Raw genomic sequence first — 20,277 nt, forward strand, 5'->3', positions numbered from 1 at the left:
TGGACTTAGTTTGCAGCATTTGCTACACAAGCCACTAGTTTTGTATAAATAGACCTACAAGTTTTAAGAGCTACTTTTACAAGTTCGAGGTATTGTTGCATTCTTTTGATCAAAATCTGTGGTATGCGTGTGAAAAAGTCTAGTTTCAACATTCCATCACTATACTCGTATATAGATTTGTTTAATATAAGTCAGTTGAATGAAACTGTCTAAAAACAGATTCAGTATCCATTTGTGACTGGTTTCTTCCGGAAATAATATATATATTTTTTTTTATTTTTTTTTTTATTTTTTATTTATTTATTTTTTTTTTTTTATTTTTTGTGCAAACCTAATTGCGTATCCCCAAAACCAAATTCATTGCTTGTCGTACTAATACGTAGTTAAATTTTCTGTAAGCTTTTAATACAATTTTTTTGTCAAGTGATGCCAACCAGAAATCAAGTTTGTTTATAAATACGTTGGGTGACAGATAGAGCAAGCATCACTTTCGATTTGTATTGAACTATTACCACAGCACCACGGTGGTAATATTTTCAATACTAGGAATGATTTTTACGTAATATTTCGTATCATTCTTGCACTATGTATGGTACTTGTATTTTGTCATTCTTTGGATGGTATCAACTGGTTTTGAGTAAAATTATCGTTTTAGATTTTACAGGAATTTGTATTTTTTTTAATGGGCTCAAGTACCAATACAGTAGTGCGAGGTTGTAAACAAAAGTCTTGCCCAAAAGTGGGTTGTGCCTTCAAGAAATTTGAAAACCACTGGACTAGACTACTAACAATGAATGTTTGAGCATATCAGGAAGACACCTATGCTGCGGTATGAGTAATTTTGAAAGACATAAACAGAATGTTTCTCATAAATAAGGACTTTTTTTGCAGCTTGTGTTCAAAACTAGTAACACATTAAAATGAATTTCTCTATTTTCTCTCTACCACCATCATCATCATTATTATCTTTATACATTTACACCTAATTCATTTCCCTCCCCACACCAATGCAAATGAACATTCAAAATAGAAACTTCCTTTTCATTGTTGTCATGTTAAGTTCTCAACATTCATAATTAAAGAATGGTTTTCACTGTCACCTCTGAATACTGCTAGTCCATGTTCCACAATGAACTGACAACCTGCGTTAGTACTTTTCACCAATTACCACATTGCCTGCTTTAGTAATTCTGGTCATTATGCCCTCCATCCCTTGCATGCTTTCCCAAGATGTTACTGACCTCGAGATGGAATGTAGTGACCTTACACTCAGCTTGAAAAGAAACTACATAGCATTTCAGCATTGAGACAGCAGCTCTGTCAGCAGGATTTTATTGTAAATTTAATCTGCAAACTCAATTCTCTCTCTCTCTCTCTCTCTCTCTTCCCCCCCCCCTCAAATTATTTCATGCAGGAAATAATAGTTTAGAGGTTTGTGGAGGTCTTAAGTCTGGCATTATTTGTCAGTAGGAAAGAGTACTGTCTATTCCAATATCACTACTTACTTGTATATTCATATTCTCTGATTTATTTGCATTTGAAGAAGCAATACAAGGCCTTGCGATAGAGGAATTCTTTCCTCAATGATGATGGCTTCACTTAATATTAAGGTTTTGGTGCTTGCTGGAACAGTTTCTGATTTTCCATGATTTTGACATGTTAAATAGGAGGAAATAATTGTCCTTAGGTGAAGAAAACTTAATTTTATTATTATTTGAATTGAAAACTTGTTTATCTGGCATAAGTTTTAACTTACAAACAAGGATTATATCCTTGTGTTATAATATCTGTTGATTTGAAAATTTAGTTAACAGCATGATACCGTGCAACCTGTTCAAGATGGAGACATGATAATTTTTTTCCCATTGTGGACAGGTTTCCATATTATGCAAGTGTGAAATTAAAATGAAATATTTTATCATTTGCACAATTGAAAAACAAAATGCCAAGCTGCAAACTGCAAGAAGTACAAAATATTCTGTTTAACAATACTCGCATTAAATCAGCTTTCTGTTACTTAATCCATTGGGATCAGATATCACGACAATGTGTCTGTTTTATAATGCTTATATACGATCAAAATTGACCTATGAATGTGAAATATGTTGTTGTTTTCTAATGCCAGGCATTTGACAATAAAGTCATTTGACCTCTTGCACTCCAATATTTTTCAAAGATATTGTCATGGTTAGCCACTGATGCACAGATTTTGAGATGTTCTGAATCCATTTCTTGATTTGAGTTGCACAATGGACAGTTAGGAGACTGATATATTCCAATTCTATGCAGATGCTTGGCCAAACAGTCATGGCCTGTTGCCAATCTAAATGCAGCTACAGACGATTTGTGTGGTAAATCGGGAATTAACTGTGGATTATGATGCAGAGAGTTCCATTTTTTCCCTTGCGATTGTGTTATCAAATTTTGTTTGTTGAAGTCTAAGTATGTAGATTTAATCAATCTTTTCACAGAGGAATACGTAGATTTAGTAACAGGTCTGTAAGTAGCAGTGCTGCCCTTCTTTGCTAAAGCATCCACATTCTCGTTTCCCAGGATTCCACAATGGGATGGTATCCATTGGAATACAATTCTTTTATTGAGTGATATTAGTTGAGAGAGCATTTTATTTATTTCTGCTATTTGAGATGAAGGTGTGTGTCTAGAGACTATTGATAGAATAGCTGCTTTGGAGTCTGCCAATATAATTGCATTTTTAAATTTATTGATGTGGCAGAGAAGATTCCTGAGACTTTCACTTATTGCAGTGATTTCTCCATCAAAACTTTTTGTTACATATCCAAGAGATCTATAAAGTGAGAAGAGACAGCACGTAACACCTGCATCTGCACCTTGTTACCTGGAGATCAAGGATCCATCGGTGTATAAATGAAGCCAGTTTTGTGGAGGGTACCTAATATTAATTGTCTCTAAAGACAATTCTTTCATTATTTCAGTGTTTACTTCTGATTTCAGTATTTCTTGTGTTAAATTTAGATTATACTCTATATTTAATAGTGTTAAAGGGTTTGGTTTAATTTGTAAGTTTTCTTTTAAATTTGGGACGTTGATTTTCTGTTTTAATTCTTGAACCATGGATATGAAACTTTTTTGAGTTTTTAATCTACGGAGAGGACTGTATGAATGCCAATTGTTTCCTGGTAATCTGATAAGTTTTTCTGATGTGAAATATGGGGAGAAGCATCAGCAACTCATCTACAAAAAATTTCTGTTCTTCAAAATTCAGCCTTAAGATTATGTCTAGGAGTACCAAAAACCACATCATTGTCCTAGAAATTGAATGTATTATTCAACCAATCAGACACTATGTATTACAAAAGGATCTAAAAATACATTTAAAATTGCAAGCCTAATCCAGATCTCAGATGTTCTTCAAACTGTCAGATAATATCCTGTGTAATTTCTATAAAATAAACAAAGAAGAAATACAAATCTATATCACAGACACACTCATTGCTAAAACTCCAGTTGTGAACGAAATTCCTCCATTGAAATGGGTAATTCCATAACATAGCATATAAATTCCAGGAAATCATTCCAAAAATGATCCTCCATACATTCTTAAGTTAGATGCCATGGAACTACTCTGCAGCATATATAAGGATCACCTTCAAATTTATACAGATGGATCTCTAAATCCTAATAATTGGACATCAGGAGCAGGGTATTATATTCCAAAATATCAAGAAAGTTACTTCATACCATGTTCATCCTCTTCCAGTCTTGACACTGAATTGCTAGCTATTGATGCTGATTTCTGAAAAATCTATTTGCATACTTACCAACTCCAAGGGGGCTATATAATTAAATATGTACCAAACCTATACGCACATAGGATTATTCCAATTCAGAAACAACTAAGTAAACTAAAAAAACTCCAAAAGGAAATAACATTTCAATGGATACTTAGTCATTGTGGTGTACTGGAAATGAGAAAGTCAATAATATTGCAAAACAGGCAACATATTTGCAACCAAGACCTCTTCAAGTGATATCTCTATCCAGTGTTTTTGCTTCAGTAAAGTCTCATTTTATAAACCTATGGATCAACAATTGGCTCTCTTGTCACAAAGGAAAAATTTTACAGTCTGTACAAAAGAAACCAAGTGACCTGGAAATGTACAAAAACTTGCCCAGACATGTTCAAACATTTTTAACAAGAGCCAGAACAGGTCACATTGTCACTCAATTGTACCTACACCGATTTAACATTTCTGATAATCCTACTTGTCTGCGGTGTAATAATCATGATGAAGATCTGGAACACATTCTTCTATACTGTCCATCCATAAACCACAAAAGAAGTAAATTAAAATCATCAGTACCAGTTGCAGAAGACACAGCCCTGCAGTATAATTATATTGACTACACCCCACCTCTGGCTACTAACAACAGGCATCTATAATGAACACCGATCAAAATACCCCTCATTTCTCATGAAAAACAACTGAATAGACTACAGTGGACTTTATGTTGTCAGCAAACAGCTGGATACATTAAGAAGATTGATTGATTCCTCTGAGGTGACGTCCGCTGATGATCATAACTAAATTAATTATAGTATGTGCAATCCTTTCGAGTTTTTCCAATAACAATTTGTATTAAGCTTCCCTCGTAAATCACTCACAAGTAAACAAAAATGAAATACAATCCTAAAATATTGTTTCTATTTCGGGACTATATTTCAAAGTGCATTGCTACAGAGTCATTCCAAGGAATTAGTCTGCCACTGATAAGCGAGTAGCAACACATGCATATATTTACATCAGGCTCAACCCAAGGCAATAGTACAGAATGGCTCCTTTTCATTGATTCGTTGAAGTTAAAAGGCAGCGTTGCTTCACAATGGTAATTTGTACCTTTCTGTGCATATTGCTCGTGCTGCTGATATGGAAAAAACATACGAGAATATGAATTTACTTTTTAAAGCTGTAAACTGTACAGGATGTGAGTGATAAACCTGTAAAGACCTTCAAGTAATAGGGTTACTATAGTCCCGTCGCTCTAATTTCCGGCAGCCAATCATGTTGCAGGTCGACTACATTTAAATGTGTGCGTCTTGTGATTTGCTGATGACGTTATTAATTTCTTAAGGCTCGATAAATACTTAATATAATCGCCCGCCATTTTGGCTCTTTTGTTGGCGTTCACAGAAAGCACACGAAGATGTTATTTGCCGCTCAATTATTTGGTTAATTACAGTGCGTTTGATTTAGTATCATAGAAGCTACAACATGATAATGTTTAACAGTGTGGCAAATAGATTCCTCGTCTGGTAGCTTGGCAACGAAAGAACAAAAATGGCGAACGATACTACCTACCTAGAGTTTATAGAGCCTTCACTTCCTAAGACATAAGCAAAGAGGAGGAGTCACACCGGGAATAACAGCGTCGCACAGTGGTTCATTTTCCCGAATTCCTGGCCAAAACCCCAAAACTGAAATATATAGGAGAGGATTGTTTGTTGTCTTAAGTTGAAGAGGAAGGACAGGGCATGTAGACATCGTATATCTTATCTCCCATCTCCAGTCCTGTGCTTGTAAATACGTGGCTGAAAATGCATCTCTCTTGGACAATGCAGTTGCTGAGTTTGCGTGTGAAAGAAAGGTCGTTTTTGAAGTGTTATAAATCAGTGGTATAAGTGTGAAAATAAAAACTGAAGCATGGATTTGATTCCTGGAGGTGTGTAGAATATTTGAACATAGTTTTAATTTATTACTTAATTAACTAACGGCATTTAGATATTAAATAATGTAGTCATGTTGATTGTGGCTGAAAATGTGAAAGCTGCAGATTCACGGAGGTTAAAATTATCGGTCCTGCGAGGTCCTGTCAAGTTACTCATTACAAATCATACCTATGTGGATGCTTTTCATCTACGAATAAAGAAAGTCTGCTCCCAACTGCCACTGGGCCCACTAGCTCGAATTTAGTTTTGAAGTGCGCACTGCGTCTTTGCTTTGTAATACAAGGAAGGATCGGAAAGTAACACACAACAATTATTTAACGGAATACTATTTTGGTTAGGACGTTCAAATTTGGGAGGTAGTTAGTTTGAATCTTGCACTACATACAGCAATGATTCGATTGGATGTCACCCTGACTAAACAAGCTGTAACTACTGAGTAAAAATTACGCGTTTTCTACCATCATTCACTTGTGAAGGGCAGCGAGATGTCCATTTTTTTTTTTTTTTTTTGCGAAAAACAAAAAAATCGAGTGAAATCCACAGGGAAATATTGGAGGTGTATGGCGCTTGATTGTCTGGACCATAGTAACATCTCCAGGTGTTGCAAGTTCTTCGAAGAATTCCGCCGACGAAGCACGTTCCGGCCTACCAGTGACTGCTGTAACACCACCCAATGTCAGAGGCATCATTAAGGCGGCAATCACTCACACTACAGTCCAGACCTTGCATCGTCTGACTTTCACCTCTTCGGACCAATGAAGAAATTGCTAGGAGGACAACGCTTCGGTTCGGATGAAGAAGTGAAATCGGTTGAGCGCAGGTAGCTATAGGCTTACGCCCAAAAAAACAGTTTTATGAATGAGGTGTACTGAAACATGTCACGATAGGAGAAATATGTCGAGAGACTTGGTTCCAATGTCGAAGAATAGGTGAAACCTCTAGCTTTCTGGTGCATTATTTCATTTTGCTTACCTATAAAATACGTTGCCACAAAAAAATGTTGTGTCGTATATTAATCCTTCATCAATTTATTAAAATTTGAATTATTTCTGTAATTCCTTTCAGGATGTGAAAGTCATCACATAAACCTCACTAGACATGAATTGTTTACTATACTACAAGAACGTTCATTATCTAATTTTGAAGAAAAGTATGATTATTTAAGAGAACGCATTAGAATCATAACCGATTCCCCTGCAACATCATCCGCTGAACTAAAGAATGTGTTAAAATATTTAATATATAATTTTAGAACCAGATGGCAATGGTCAAATAGGACAGTTGAAAGATTCCTACCACAGAATACGAAATGGCTTGAAAATCTGCGTGTTTTCCAGTATGCGTTACTGAAACGCAATAGAGAGTCAAACGTCCATTACTAAAATTTAGTAAAGTGGTGAACGTTATAAAAGACGAAAAGCACAGGGATTAAGACAAAACATAGTTCCTTCAGAACTCGTATATGCCACACAAATGAGTCTTCGTGAAGCAGGAGAGATTGTTACTACTGCTGCTGCAATAAAAGACGTAGGTACAATTTTCAACACCAATCAGTACGTCAACATGCAGAAAAGCTTACAAATTAATTTCAGAGCATTGTCCATTCTAGTTGAAGTTAAATTAACAAAATTCCATTATAACCTGATTAGGTCCGAGACTAAAAATCCATCACCTACATTTTCCAGCAATACAGAACGGCACTAGAAGCACAAAAGATATGCTATTCTGATACCAATGTCATTCAAATAACAGAAAAGTCTGCTGAATCTGATCTGCAGGCATTGTTGGACCATACTTCATAAAGAATATTGAAAGTCCCAAGAAAGAAACTGAAGCATTTGTCTGCAGATGTAACGTCACTTCTGTCAGCTCCAGATGCATCTACACATTTAGGTGTGTCACTCAGGCCTTTGATAAAGATGACTCCCTTACCTCCGCAGACTAGGATGCTAGCGAATGAAATAATTACTGTACTATACACACATTATATATAGATTTTTGTATATAGATAAAATAGACTATAACTTTGAATATCCTAAGAAGCAATGAAATGATCATCTACGCAAAAAAGCATATACTATAGCTATTTATGTAAATTTACTCGATATTTAATTCTTAATTATGTTACTTTTACGATTTGTTTCAACTTTGTTTCGTTCAAATTAATTCAAACATCTCTAGAGGTTTTGGCCAAGAAATTGGGAAAATGAACCACTGTGCGTCGCGACTATAGTAGGAATCCAGTGTGGTTTCATCAAATTTTGCTGCTTTCTATGCAAGTGAGACTGTCGAACTAACAAGCAAACATTCTGATGGGGACAGATAAAAAAGTTAAATTTTTTTCCTTCCACCATGTTAATAATATCAAAAGAAGTGCTTATACAAATTTTGGCCACTCAACTGCAATTACGAGGCCGTCCAGAAAGTGATTTTCCCTGGGGCTGTTTACAGAAAAAAGCACAATTGCATGGAAAGATTTATTGAAACAAATACAGTAATTGTTGCGCTATTTGTCAACATATCTCCCACTGGAATTGAGACATTTGTCACACCATGGGATCAATTTTTTTATCCTTGTGTCATAGAAGTCAGCCGTGTGGGATTGAAACCAGTGTTTGACAGCTGTCTCCACCTCTATCGATATGACAGATGTCTCAATTCCGGTAGGGAATATGTTGAAAAATAGCTCAACAATTGCTGTGTCTGTGCCAATAAATTTTTCCAATGAAATTGTGTTTCCTTTCTGTTAACACCCCCTGGCGAACTTATTTTTTTACGGCCCTCGTAATTGCAGTCAAGTGGCCAAAATTTGTATAAGCACTTGTTTTGACATTATTAACATGGTGAAAGAAAAAAATTAAATTTTTTTATTTGCCTCCATCAGGAGTTTGCTTGTAAGCAGAAACATTATAAAGTAAGAGAGTGGCCTGTAAATGCTTTAAACAGGGAAGGTATCAGTTTCCAGCATTTAAACAAAAAATTCGCAAGTGAAGCTAAATTGAAAAGAGGTATTTTTTGTTAGCCCACAAATCCATGAAATAATACAAGACAGTGTATTTGAAGATTTGCTATTGGACAACGAGAAAGAACATGGGTATAATTCAAGTCTATGTGCCATAATTTTCTAGAAAATGTAAGGGCTGAAAATTACAAAGAAATAATAGAAGACATGCTAGAGAGATATAAAACTTTGGAATGTTATGTCATTAAAATACTCCCAACCTGGGTGCCATTAGTGATGAACACAAAGAATATATTCACCAAGATATTGCTGTCACAGAAGAACGATACAGAGAAAAGTGGACACCTAATATGTTAGCCAACTATTGTTGACAGCTAATTAAATACATTACTGATGTGAGCTATAAGCGGAAGTCTTCCAGAAATTTTGTTTGAAGATGTGAGCAAAATCCAAGTGCTTTTTTTATTTTTACATACAAGTATTCATTATAGATCATTCTAACTACAATTTTTTAATTTCACATACTTGTCTTATAATAATTTTTACCTTTATGAAGGTCTGTATTAGAGGTAGTTATGTTTAATATATTTTTTGCGACTATTTCAAAAACAAATTTCCAGAAAAATTGGTGTGTGATAGGGAATTTTGGACTTATTATCTGACATCAGCACAGCACAGGCCAATTATATGAAATTGCCTATTTTTATTTTAGTGCAAAACAACAGGTTTAAATTTGTTGCCCAGTGTTGTTGTTATTATTATTATTATTATTATTATTATTATTATTATTATTATTATTATTATTATTATTATTATTATTGCTCTTAAAGCAACAGTAAAAATAGATAAATCCTAATTCCTCCCATAAATATATGTAATATTTTAGAAAATACAACAATTTTCCCCTGTAAACTGTAGTATAAATAGTGTTGGGATGCAGGAATATTCCCAGATGATTTTTTGGGAATATTCCCAGAATAGGAATTTTTTACTATTCCTAATTTTCTTTACTTTGGCAAATGTTGCAAGTTACGACCTAAGGGAAACATAGAATGTTGCGAGTATTGGCAATAATTACGCGATTATTCCCGCATTCCACGAGGAGATTATTGAACTGTTGATCTTGTTGTCTTGTTAAGCAATGAATGAGTCAGTTATGTGGAAGAAGTGGATTTAGAGGCTACACTGCCCATGCAAACACAATGCAAGTCATTTATCAGGTTTAGGTTTATTTAAATTAGTACTTACAAAATATCTATCCCTTTGCTTATTAGTTGCCAACATACCAGCTATGTTGGCATATTGTGAAGAATTTTTTTAAAACTTAAAATTGTAAAATAAAAAAAAAAGATCCTGCTTAAACAGATGAAAACTTACTTGCTAAGGGGACAATTGTAGCCGTCCGTGAAAATGACATTAGACATTTATGGTACAGTAAAATTTTAGGTAAAATGAAAGAATATTGTTTTTCAACATTAATATTCAGATTATGTAAATTATGAATAGTTTAGTAAAACGTGAAGAGTGACATTTTTGTAGGTTACACCACCACTGAAAGATAAATGAATCAGGAAATTAAAAAACCCCACATGTCGACTTTTTATGAAAATCGAGATTACATGGATTATGTGCTTTTGAGAGGTAGACACATTGTTACAAAAAAAGCACATGTGTCCATTTCCAGTATGCAGTAGTGAGGTGTGAAAATATCTCAGTTCAATCAGAAACCCCATATATTGTATACATGAGGAGTTTTTGCATTTCCCATATTGACTACAACCTTTGTATACCAAGGGAGTGGCCCTATAAACTGAAAGAAAATGGTACATCTACAGGAATTCAAATCGTACAGTACCTTTCGGACGAAGATGATATAAATATGTTCTATTCTAACATGTACAATTGGCCTGTATGTGACAAAGACTCGGAAGGTTGAATGTCACAACATTGTAATTATATAAAACATTAAAGAAGGAAATATGCTTCATTTAATCTGAAAAGTATTTTAATTGTGCCTAAGAATTTTAGAAACCCCACATATACATTAAATCTAAAAAAAAATAGCTGCCCTAAATATGGGTTCGATAGATCGGCCTACTAATCAATTCACAATGAACAATGATTAAAAACAATTATGTGACGATGTTTATTTTCTTTGTTACTATTTGACCCAGGGAATCAGGGTTTTGTGTGTATGCTTCTACTTACTTATCATAAGTATACATAAAAACATAAATATCTAATCCCAACACAACAATATCTGTACAGTTTTTTGTTTCTTCTGAAAAATTTGGTTTAGTGTACATGTGGGGTTTCTGAATTTCTTTATTCAAATGCCTTCTTTCTCTCTGATGCTTCTTGCATTTAGCAGGGTGCATTAAGTGACATCACAATTTTCATCATGATAACTATATTGCCACCCTCTCATTGAGGGTCTTTTAGATTGACCTCTATATTTTTGTGTAGGGCTAATTACTCTGTATTTTAACTCTAATCTGAAATAGCAATAAAATTGCTTATTAATTGGAAAAATTACATTTTTTGTAATGTTGTTCAACAGTTGATAATTATTAAGATATGCTTCAACTGTAAACATCTCAACTCATCTGTAAAACCTCACTTTCAATCCTTGCAACAAATAACTACAACAGTCTTTGATATTTTGGTGACTAGAAATTTTTCAGGGAATATTCCCAATGATAAAGTTCTCGGGAATTTACCTATCACTAAGTACAAATGATTTTTAATATGTGCAAGATTGCAGTGAGGAAAATGCTGAAATTGTATCCATAATACATGCAAGTTTTTCATGAACTGAAACTGACCAACTACACTAAATGTGTGCGGTATTCCGAATAGTTTAAGATCTTCATTCATGGAGACATTTCCATTTTAGATAAAATGTTTTTCGCAGATGAGGCATTGTTTCGCCTCAGTGGATATGTCTGTAGCCAAAATTACCGAACATGAAGCTCTGAGAACCCACATCTGTTTCTCGAATCTCCGCTACTCCTGTAAAATTGGTGTCTAGTGTGCCATATTAAGACAACAAATAGTCAGGCCCTTGTTCTCTGAATGCTGAGGCCTACAAATATATTGTCAAGCAGTTCATAGTGCAAGAGATGAACGTGACTCCTGAATACAGCAGGACAGTGTGATCAGCATATAGGGAATTATAAGTATGGACAATGCTCGTCAGTACCTTTGATGTAGCAGGAACTTATTTTAGTGACCTTCGAACCAACTGTCTCGACATCAGCGTGAGGTTCTGTCTTTTTCCTTAGAGTTAGCAGTTATAATTGCACCAGCAATCGACAGCAGAAATACTTTTTAACAGACTTACCAGCAAATAGGGATTACTGTTCACTGGTACTCGAATATACTGACCTCTAACATTTGAAAGTGATATCAAACGCTAACCTAGCGCATGCAAACGAAAAAAATTAGAGCTGAAAATTTCGCTCAATGTTCATTCTTATTACTGGGTCATTCCATGTCAACTCAACCAAACGATGCTGAATCAATATCACCAAATTGGCCTCCCCCACCCACCCCCTCCCAAAAGTTAGTTCACATTAAAGAACTTTTAAACCCCGCAGGAAAAGCATTCATTGCAAATAGTTTAGGTTTTGTTAACATCAATTGAGTCATCAAACATTGCATTTATTTTTATACATTTTGTTTTTTTCGATATATTGTAGTTCTTTACTGAAAGAACTTGTTTGTAACACTTCTTATTAGACATATAATAGGCAAGAGATTTGCCTAAAGATGTCCCCACCCGGAGATCCGATTGGGGGACAGTTTTAACTCCGGAATAAGGACTCATACTCATGTATCTTGTGGCTTTCATGTAACTGTTTTCTTAACGGGCACCAGTTTTTACAATGTGGCAGTTACATCACCCAACGTAAACCCCCATTATGCAAGGGGGATCGCACCTGTCGTTGGTCAACGGGTCCTTCGGACCTAGCCGGGAGGACTAAATAGATGTTATTTAGATCCACCGACCTTTCCCTCATGTGCCGCTGAGGGACGCTGTTGTGCTGTGATAGGCCAGCACATATGTAAATGGCATTTCCTCCATCTTAGATGAAACAGTTATACCGCTGTGACTCGGTCAGCTTTAATAACAGCAGCAAATGCTAACATCAATAAACTTGAACAAATACAAAATCAGGCTCTTCGCCTAATCACTGGAGCAGTTAAATCCACACCTGTTGATGCCATGCTTGCCTTAACACGGATTCTATCAATAACAACAAAAATAGAAGAACAAGCACTGCTCCAACATGAGAAAATGTTACGACTGCCAAACTCTAAATGGACAGAAAAGAACCTCCCTTCTTCAATCCTTAAAACTCATAGCAGTTTCCTAGAAAAGGTAACACAGATTAAATCCAAATTGAGCATTCCTAACACAAGAGAAAATTTACTTATAAGAGAAAATCCATTGGAATTATTGCAACCTACTTTCAGTTTGGAATTAACAGAGGAAATAAGTAAATCAGACACACCAAAAGAAATACAAAAACTTCTAGCACTGGAAACGATCAATACTAGATACCCTACAGAAGAATGGCTACACATATGTACCGATGGATCCACCACAGCAAACCTTACTGGAGCTGGAGTTACATGTACACATTTTTCCTTTTATCATTCTGTTGGCAGAGACACAACAAATTATGATGGTGAAATAGAGGCTATACACATTGCTCTCCGACAATTATTAAATCTTCCCTTAAATAAATATAACAAGACAGTAATTCTTTCAGATTCTAAAGCTGCAATTCAGGGAATATGTTCAAATGCTACAAAGAAGTCAACAAAAATAAGAGAATGCTACAAAATGTTAACACAACTCCAAAAAGTTAATAAGATTGTCCATCTCCAATGGATTCCAGCACACTGTGGAGTCATGGGGAATGAAACCGCAGACACACTTGCAAAGAAAGGCACAACAATAAAACAAAAATCTAAATTTAATTTCTTATATTCCTCAATAAAACACTTGATCACTACAAAATTTTCTCATTCATACCTACAAGAAATAGAATCAAATGCTAAAGACAAAAAATGGATTACACTACTTTCCAAACCAGATATAATCCCCCAGAGACCAAGAAAAACAGCAGTTGCAGCCTTCAGACTATTGACAAATCATGACTGTCTAGCAAGTCATCTCTACAGAATAGGTATCTCAGCTTCACCCATATGTGTCCTGTGTAACGATCCAGCAGAAATGAATGAAGACCACTTGAAGACCTGTGAAGCATTAAGATCAGAAGAAACTACAGTTCAAAAGTATTGGAAAGCACAATTGCTAATGGCTTCATTGCCAAATGCAAGGCACTAGACGACAACAACAACATATAATAGGCAAGAAACTGTTCCAAAATTTTGTGAAAATATTGAATTTTAGAATTTTATTTTCCATATACGAACATGAAGTCTAGCCTTGCAATGGAGTCTATATTTATATGTGTCTTACAGGGAAAAAAACTGTCCTAATACAGCTAACTAAACATGGAGATAAGATGCTCAGAATTTGGCAAAAATTAAAAAGGTCGTAAAAATGGCATTTTCAGCTATTAAAATTTGCTCTTTGCTCTTAATGGGTTGAAGGAAAATTCTGAAAAAAAAAAAAAAAAAAAAAAAAAAAGAAACTCGAACAATTGACTTGTCATAATCAGGATTTGAACCTGGACCCACTCATTTCATGGTTATACATGTTAACTTATAGTGGACTGTTCGAGGTTTCCATCTATGTAAATATGATAAAGTGTTTTTTAAAAATTTCCGAAGACATGTCCGAAATTTTTATATTAATAAATTTATGTGTATATAAATATTTCATGCTAATACTCAGCATCATCTCAATAGTCATTAGTTCCGTCGTTGTCATAAACAGCACCATGTCTACGAAAATAATGGAGCTTTCCAGTTCATGAAAACTTCCATTTCGAGCCCTGATTGCTAACATACAATAAAATTATAGTTTTAGACTGGGGTTTAGATATAATCAAGAAGTCAAAGTTGGCTAACCTTTGTTTATGTGTAGATGATGCCGAACTGAGCCCCACCATCTTTGCCAAGGAGGAGAGAGATTGCAGAAATCGTCAATACAATGTACGAACACATAACTCCCCTGATGTGCACAGTGCCTATAATATCAAGGCAACACTGTTACTTCCTGTTCTGGCCATTATTAACAAGTTGGTCTCTAGCTTTGTAGCCGTGTGTTAGTCTGTGATGTTTTAATGCAATTAATATAGTCTGTATGCGAAAAGTGACTTAACAAGGTATTTTAAAAGCATAGCAAATAACAACAAAATCACTGACGTGTATGAAGATGAAGACACACTTCAAAATAATTCAGCAATTCTTATAGGCCTTGATGGCGATGCTACATCTTGTGTATCAGTGCAGACGGCAATGGCATCAGTTACTCATTTAGATAATGAAGATGCCTCAGCAGGTATTGAATACAAAAGAGATTAAAGTTTCAACTTTCACTAAAAATTAGGATGATCGAAGTTTTCAAAGTTCGTGACTGGGTCATTTGCTTGGCCGAGATGAGAAATAGAAATAGATAAAGCATTTTCCTACACTTGTAGCATTTAGCCAAAATGAGACCAAGGAAATTTACCTTTACAATCATGGGCTTCAATAACTGGAAGAAAGCATTGAACAATGGAAAGAGGATTCTATGGCCATGAAAAATCAAAAGTGCATGTTAAGTCTATGTATAATTGGAAAGAATGCAGTTTGAGAGAACAGAAGGAGCTGTCAGTTTCAAAAATAGTGAATGAAAAAGTAAATATAAAGGTAAAAATAGCCCCTTCACATGGCATGAAGATACTTGGGGGCATGGAGGTAGAGCCCCATGCTTTCTAGAATGGGGTGGTGTGGTCGGTACCATGCTCCAAACACCTTTTACCCCTGGAAAATATCCAATATTCAATTTGATATGAGGCTGAGAGAACCTCAGCCATTTTGGAAGTTTGGCGACAAGAAAATCCCGCCACCACCTGGGATCAAACCCCAGACCTTCCAGTCCATAGCCAGCTGCTCACTCAAATACGTAATCTATATTAATAATTAAGTAATACAATATTCCGACAGTATATCAAGTTACCTGTGCTTAAGGATCTGTTTTAATCCTACCTTATGGCTCATTTGTGCTCAGCTCTCGATTCACTCAGAAGTTACCATAATGGCATGTAGCATATTATGTGCATCTAGAGGAACTACACATTCCAATGGTGAAAGAATTACACAAATCAGTTCAGTAGGTTCTGAGTTTATCTCATAAAAACACATAAACGCTCTCTTTTTATATATTAATATTGATAAACATTAATATATGCTTGTCATAGAATACAATAATATCCAATAAAAATAGTGTTAAATGATTATCTTGACTTTGTTATGCAAGGCCGCCTTAAATAAACACAGAATCATTTGTTTTCACTTCATTGTATTAGTCTGACTGAGGCACACTGACATAAAACACATTGTTCTTTTTAAACTCGTATATATCTCATTAAATATTAGTCCTATCAAAATTTTGCATAGAATAAAATTTGTCAGAAACATTTTTAAAGCAACTTTTGTAGTGTGACATTTTTCTAAAAATCAATAATAAGCGAGATATTTCGATTTATTTACTTCAGGTCCCTTTATAATCTCCAGTTTAAAGAAAGTATTTTGAATGCCATATAGCCTAAAATCTAAGTGGGAACTAACTTATCTTACATACCATTTTCATAGAAATTAGTTCAGCCATTATCACGTGAAAAGTTAACAAACATACAGACAGACAGACAGACAGACAAACAAAAATTTCAAAAATGCGATTTTCGGTCTCAGGATAGTTAATCATACATGTTAACAGCAATTATTTTTGTAAAAGAGAAAATTACCAGAAAAATTGTTGTTACAGTTTAGTATTAGTATAGATATTGGAAACTTAGAAATTCTTTTAGTTGGTTATTTAATGATGCTGTATCAACTACTAGTGTCGATAGAATTGATGATAGTGAGATGGTATTTGGTGAGATGAGGCCGAGAATTCGCCATATATTACTTGACATTCACTTTACAATTGGGGAAAACCTCGGAAAACACCAACCACGTAACCAAGTGGGCATTGAACCTGCACTCAGCGTAACTCCAGATCAGCAGGCAAGCACCTCAGCCAACTGAGCTTTGCTGGTGGCAAACTTTGAAATATGTGGAACATAATAGGCCTACTGATCGAAAGTTTGATGGTGAAGAACATACATTAAGTACAGATCTTCTTAGAACAGTAGACAAAAAAAACTTTTCTTCCGGTTTTTATGAAGAGGCTGCTTGGAATATTGCATCCTGCTGACAAATGTTTACAAAATCATGAGACCAGCTTGAAGCAAGCTAATGATATGGCTGGTGTTGTAAAAACTAAATCCAAAAGATGCTAGAAGAAGAGTTTCATGATGTCGTGGAAGAAAGCCACCATTTGCATAGTGAAAACCATCAAAGAACTCAGAACGAACTAAATCGAAAAGGTAGCAAAAAACTAGAAGATTACATCATTTAAACTGAAGAAAGAAGGCGCAGCAGTGCAGAAATTTGAGTCCTCTTTATTGGGAGGCAAGAACCAAAATGGGTTAAATGTTCCCAAACATGAAAGAATTAGCCATCAGTACTCGACAAAAGTCAAAATTTGGAGCGCATTTTTTGTTGAAACCATCAATAAAGTACCGTATTGCAAGAACTGAACACAAAAGATTTCTATATAACAGCCCACTTGTATCTGCAGAAATGTTAAGCACTGACTTTAATAAATTTATTACATTTATTTCAAAGAACTTGATATAAATATCCCACAAAAAGAAGAAATTGTTGTAGCGAGGAAAAAATATGTTTCCAGGGTAATTAGTGATTTAGAGCATGCTGGTTCAGTTCACGAAGCGAATATTGATCACCTTTCAGGTGATATTGCATTCAATGAAATCTGCATTTCACAGTGTACTGTATATAATCTGCTAGCCATCTCAAGAACATATGGAAGCAGTATAGCTATATGTGAGAGCACCTGGGTAGATCGTCCTAAGTCCCAAGGCATGGATTCACGAGAGCCTAACCTGGTGCTTCTACCTTTAAAAAAAAATCACAAAGACTTTCTTAAAAAAATTGACTAATTTCTGGTAATGTATGTTAATCAGTTCACTTGAGGCAAAATTCAATTGGCATTTGCAAATCTAATTAGAAGGCACATACATTTAATTTTTAAGCTCCCCTTGTTATTAGTTTGTTACTTCTGTTAGCATTTTGAGTTTTATGTAACCCCATTTTTCCTCATTCCTGTTAACAATGAATCTGTTAAAAGTGTAATATTTAGGATGTTATTAAATGTATAATTTTCAAATTAAGGCATTTTTATTGTAACTTGTCCCATTTTACGCTTAATTATTTCAAATACAAATATTTAAAAATGGGTTACAGGCCTGTCTTTTAGCGAGGGCCGCCCATAGGAATTGTGGCTTCCCTCACAAACATTTGTTAGAACCCTTCTCCCTCGCCAATAGTTCACAGACTAATCAAGATCCCTAAGAGCTGACAAGACTTTAAGGAAGAATTATACATTGTCAGATACATAGCACAGAAAGATGGATACAACCCCAACATAATAGACATCATAAAAAAGACTAAACAAAACAAAGGAATGTAACACAAACACAAGAACATAATAAATACATCACACTAACATACGTAAATAAAAACACATACAAGAGTGCATTGTCTTTCAAGAAACTAAAATGCAGCATTGTATATCAGGCCTATTGTATATAGAATACAGAACGCACTATAAAAACATCTCAACATACAGACAAGACAAAGAAATACAACTCAACAAGTTTATAAAAACTATTATGCAATAGTTCTAATGACTTCTACATTGAACAGACTTCAAACACATTACAAGGCACATATCACAGCCAGAACCAAAACACACAACAATTCAATCTATGCAGAACACATCACAAACTCTAACCACAACTACAGCATCATAGACACTGATATGAAAATACTACATATTCAACCAAAAAACCAGAAACTCGATACTCTAGAAAAATACGAAATTTATAGACACACTAAAACACAACCACAATACATCCTCAACACGCAATTGAATTTCAAAACATACACCTTTTTCGATACAATCATGAACACATCCCACCACAACAGGAAATTAAGATAGCACTGAAACTCACTAGAATTCAGAAGATGATTGAAATAACATCGAAACTAGTCATTCAGGTAAAATAATGCCAGAATTTAAATATTTACAGTGAAGTTGTTATTTGATGTTACGTCAACTGTCTGAAGACAGGTTTGAACCTCGTGACACCAATAAGACTTTACTTATGAGGCAACTAAGCCAGGAGATAATGAGGTAGGGTGGCCAGTTCCTTTCTCCCTCCATTGCATACATCGCTGATTAGCTACATATTACACTAGTCAGACTTCAGATGTATACAAGCAATTGTTCTTCCTCTGACATATATCGTCTGTGAGAAGTACTGCCTGATGATAGATGTACATATCATTTAGAACCTCAATCAGAGGTTATTTATTTAATCTAAATATTCATATTTTTTATATTCATATTCATTATTATCAAATAACTATCATGTAATGGTTTCCCTCACAATAATTTAATCTAAATAACTTATGGTAAGTGAGTTTAATGAATGTTGAAGTTCTGTAATTTGAATACAGTACTAACTTAAGACAATAAACTAAGGAAATATTGTTACATGTCCGCACAAAGGAAATAATCGTTCAATTTATAGTAACCTACTTCTGAAAACTTGTTGAAAACATAATTACTATTTAAAAAATAAGCTATGTTATATAACAACATTATTTTTTCAAGTAAAGAAAATTTTTGTGAAGATTTTTTGTCTATCTCTCCCTAAAATATATATAAAAATCAGGCAGGAGCCCCTCTGGCATCCAGGCCCCTCAACTCGAATAGTGTCCATTCCCCTCTATGGATGGCTCTGGTGTAGAGCAGATCTTATATAGTACCGGTAATTTAATTTTGCACATTGAAAATAATTTTACCTACATGAAAAAAAATTGCATAGTATGCATAGTCATTAGTATTCTTACCTTCAACATCACGTCATGTAAATTGTAAAACAAATATTCGGTTCATTAAGTCAAATTATATACAAGATTGGTGTGCATCACATCAAAAATAATTTCAAAACTCGTCGTCACTGTCTACCTCAGAACTATCACTTTCTAAATTTACCACAACCCTTTCAGTAACTCCGTCCCTATTGGTACCTATGTCCTTGGTACACAGAGGAAATTTAGTCATATACAGGAGTGTCTGTAAACAAGTGATATTTGAACGGAGCAATAGAAAGGTTCAGTTGCATGGATACACTACCAGAAACCCTCCTATTCTTTTTGCCCCTACTATAGCAATTCTTTCAGTGGAAAAGAACTTCTTGACGAACTTGAAGTTATTGTTAAGTTCGCTCAGATTAAAGAACATGAAATGAATGGGCTTCCTTTTATAGTAGAAGTAAGTGTTTTCAAGGAA

Source organism: Periplaneta americana, chromosome 15 (genome assembly GCF_040183065.1).
Source record: "Periplaneta americana isolate PAMFEO1 chromosome 15, P.americana_PAMFEO1_priV1, whole genome shotgun sequence".
Taxonomy (NCBI): Eukaryota; Metazoa; Arthropoda; class Insecta; order Blattodea; family Blattidae; genus Periplaneta; species Periplaneta americana.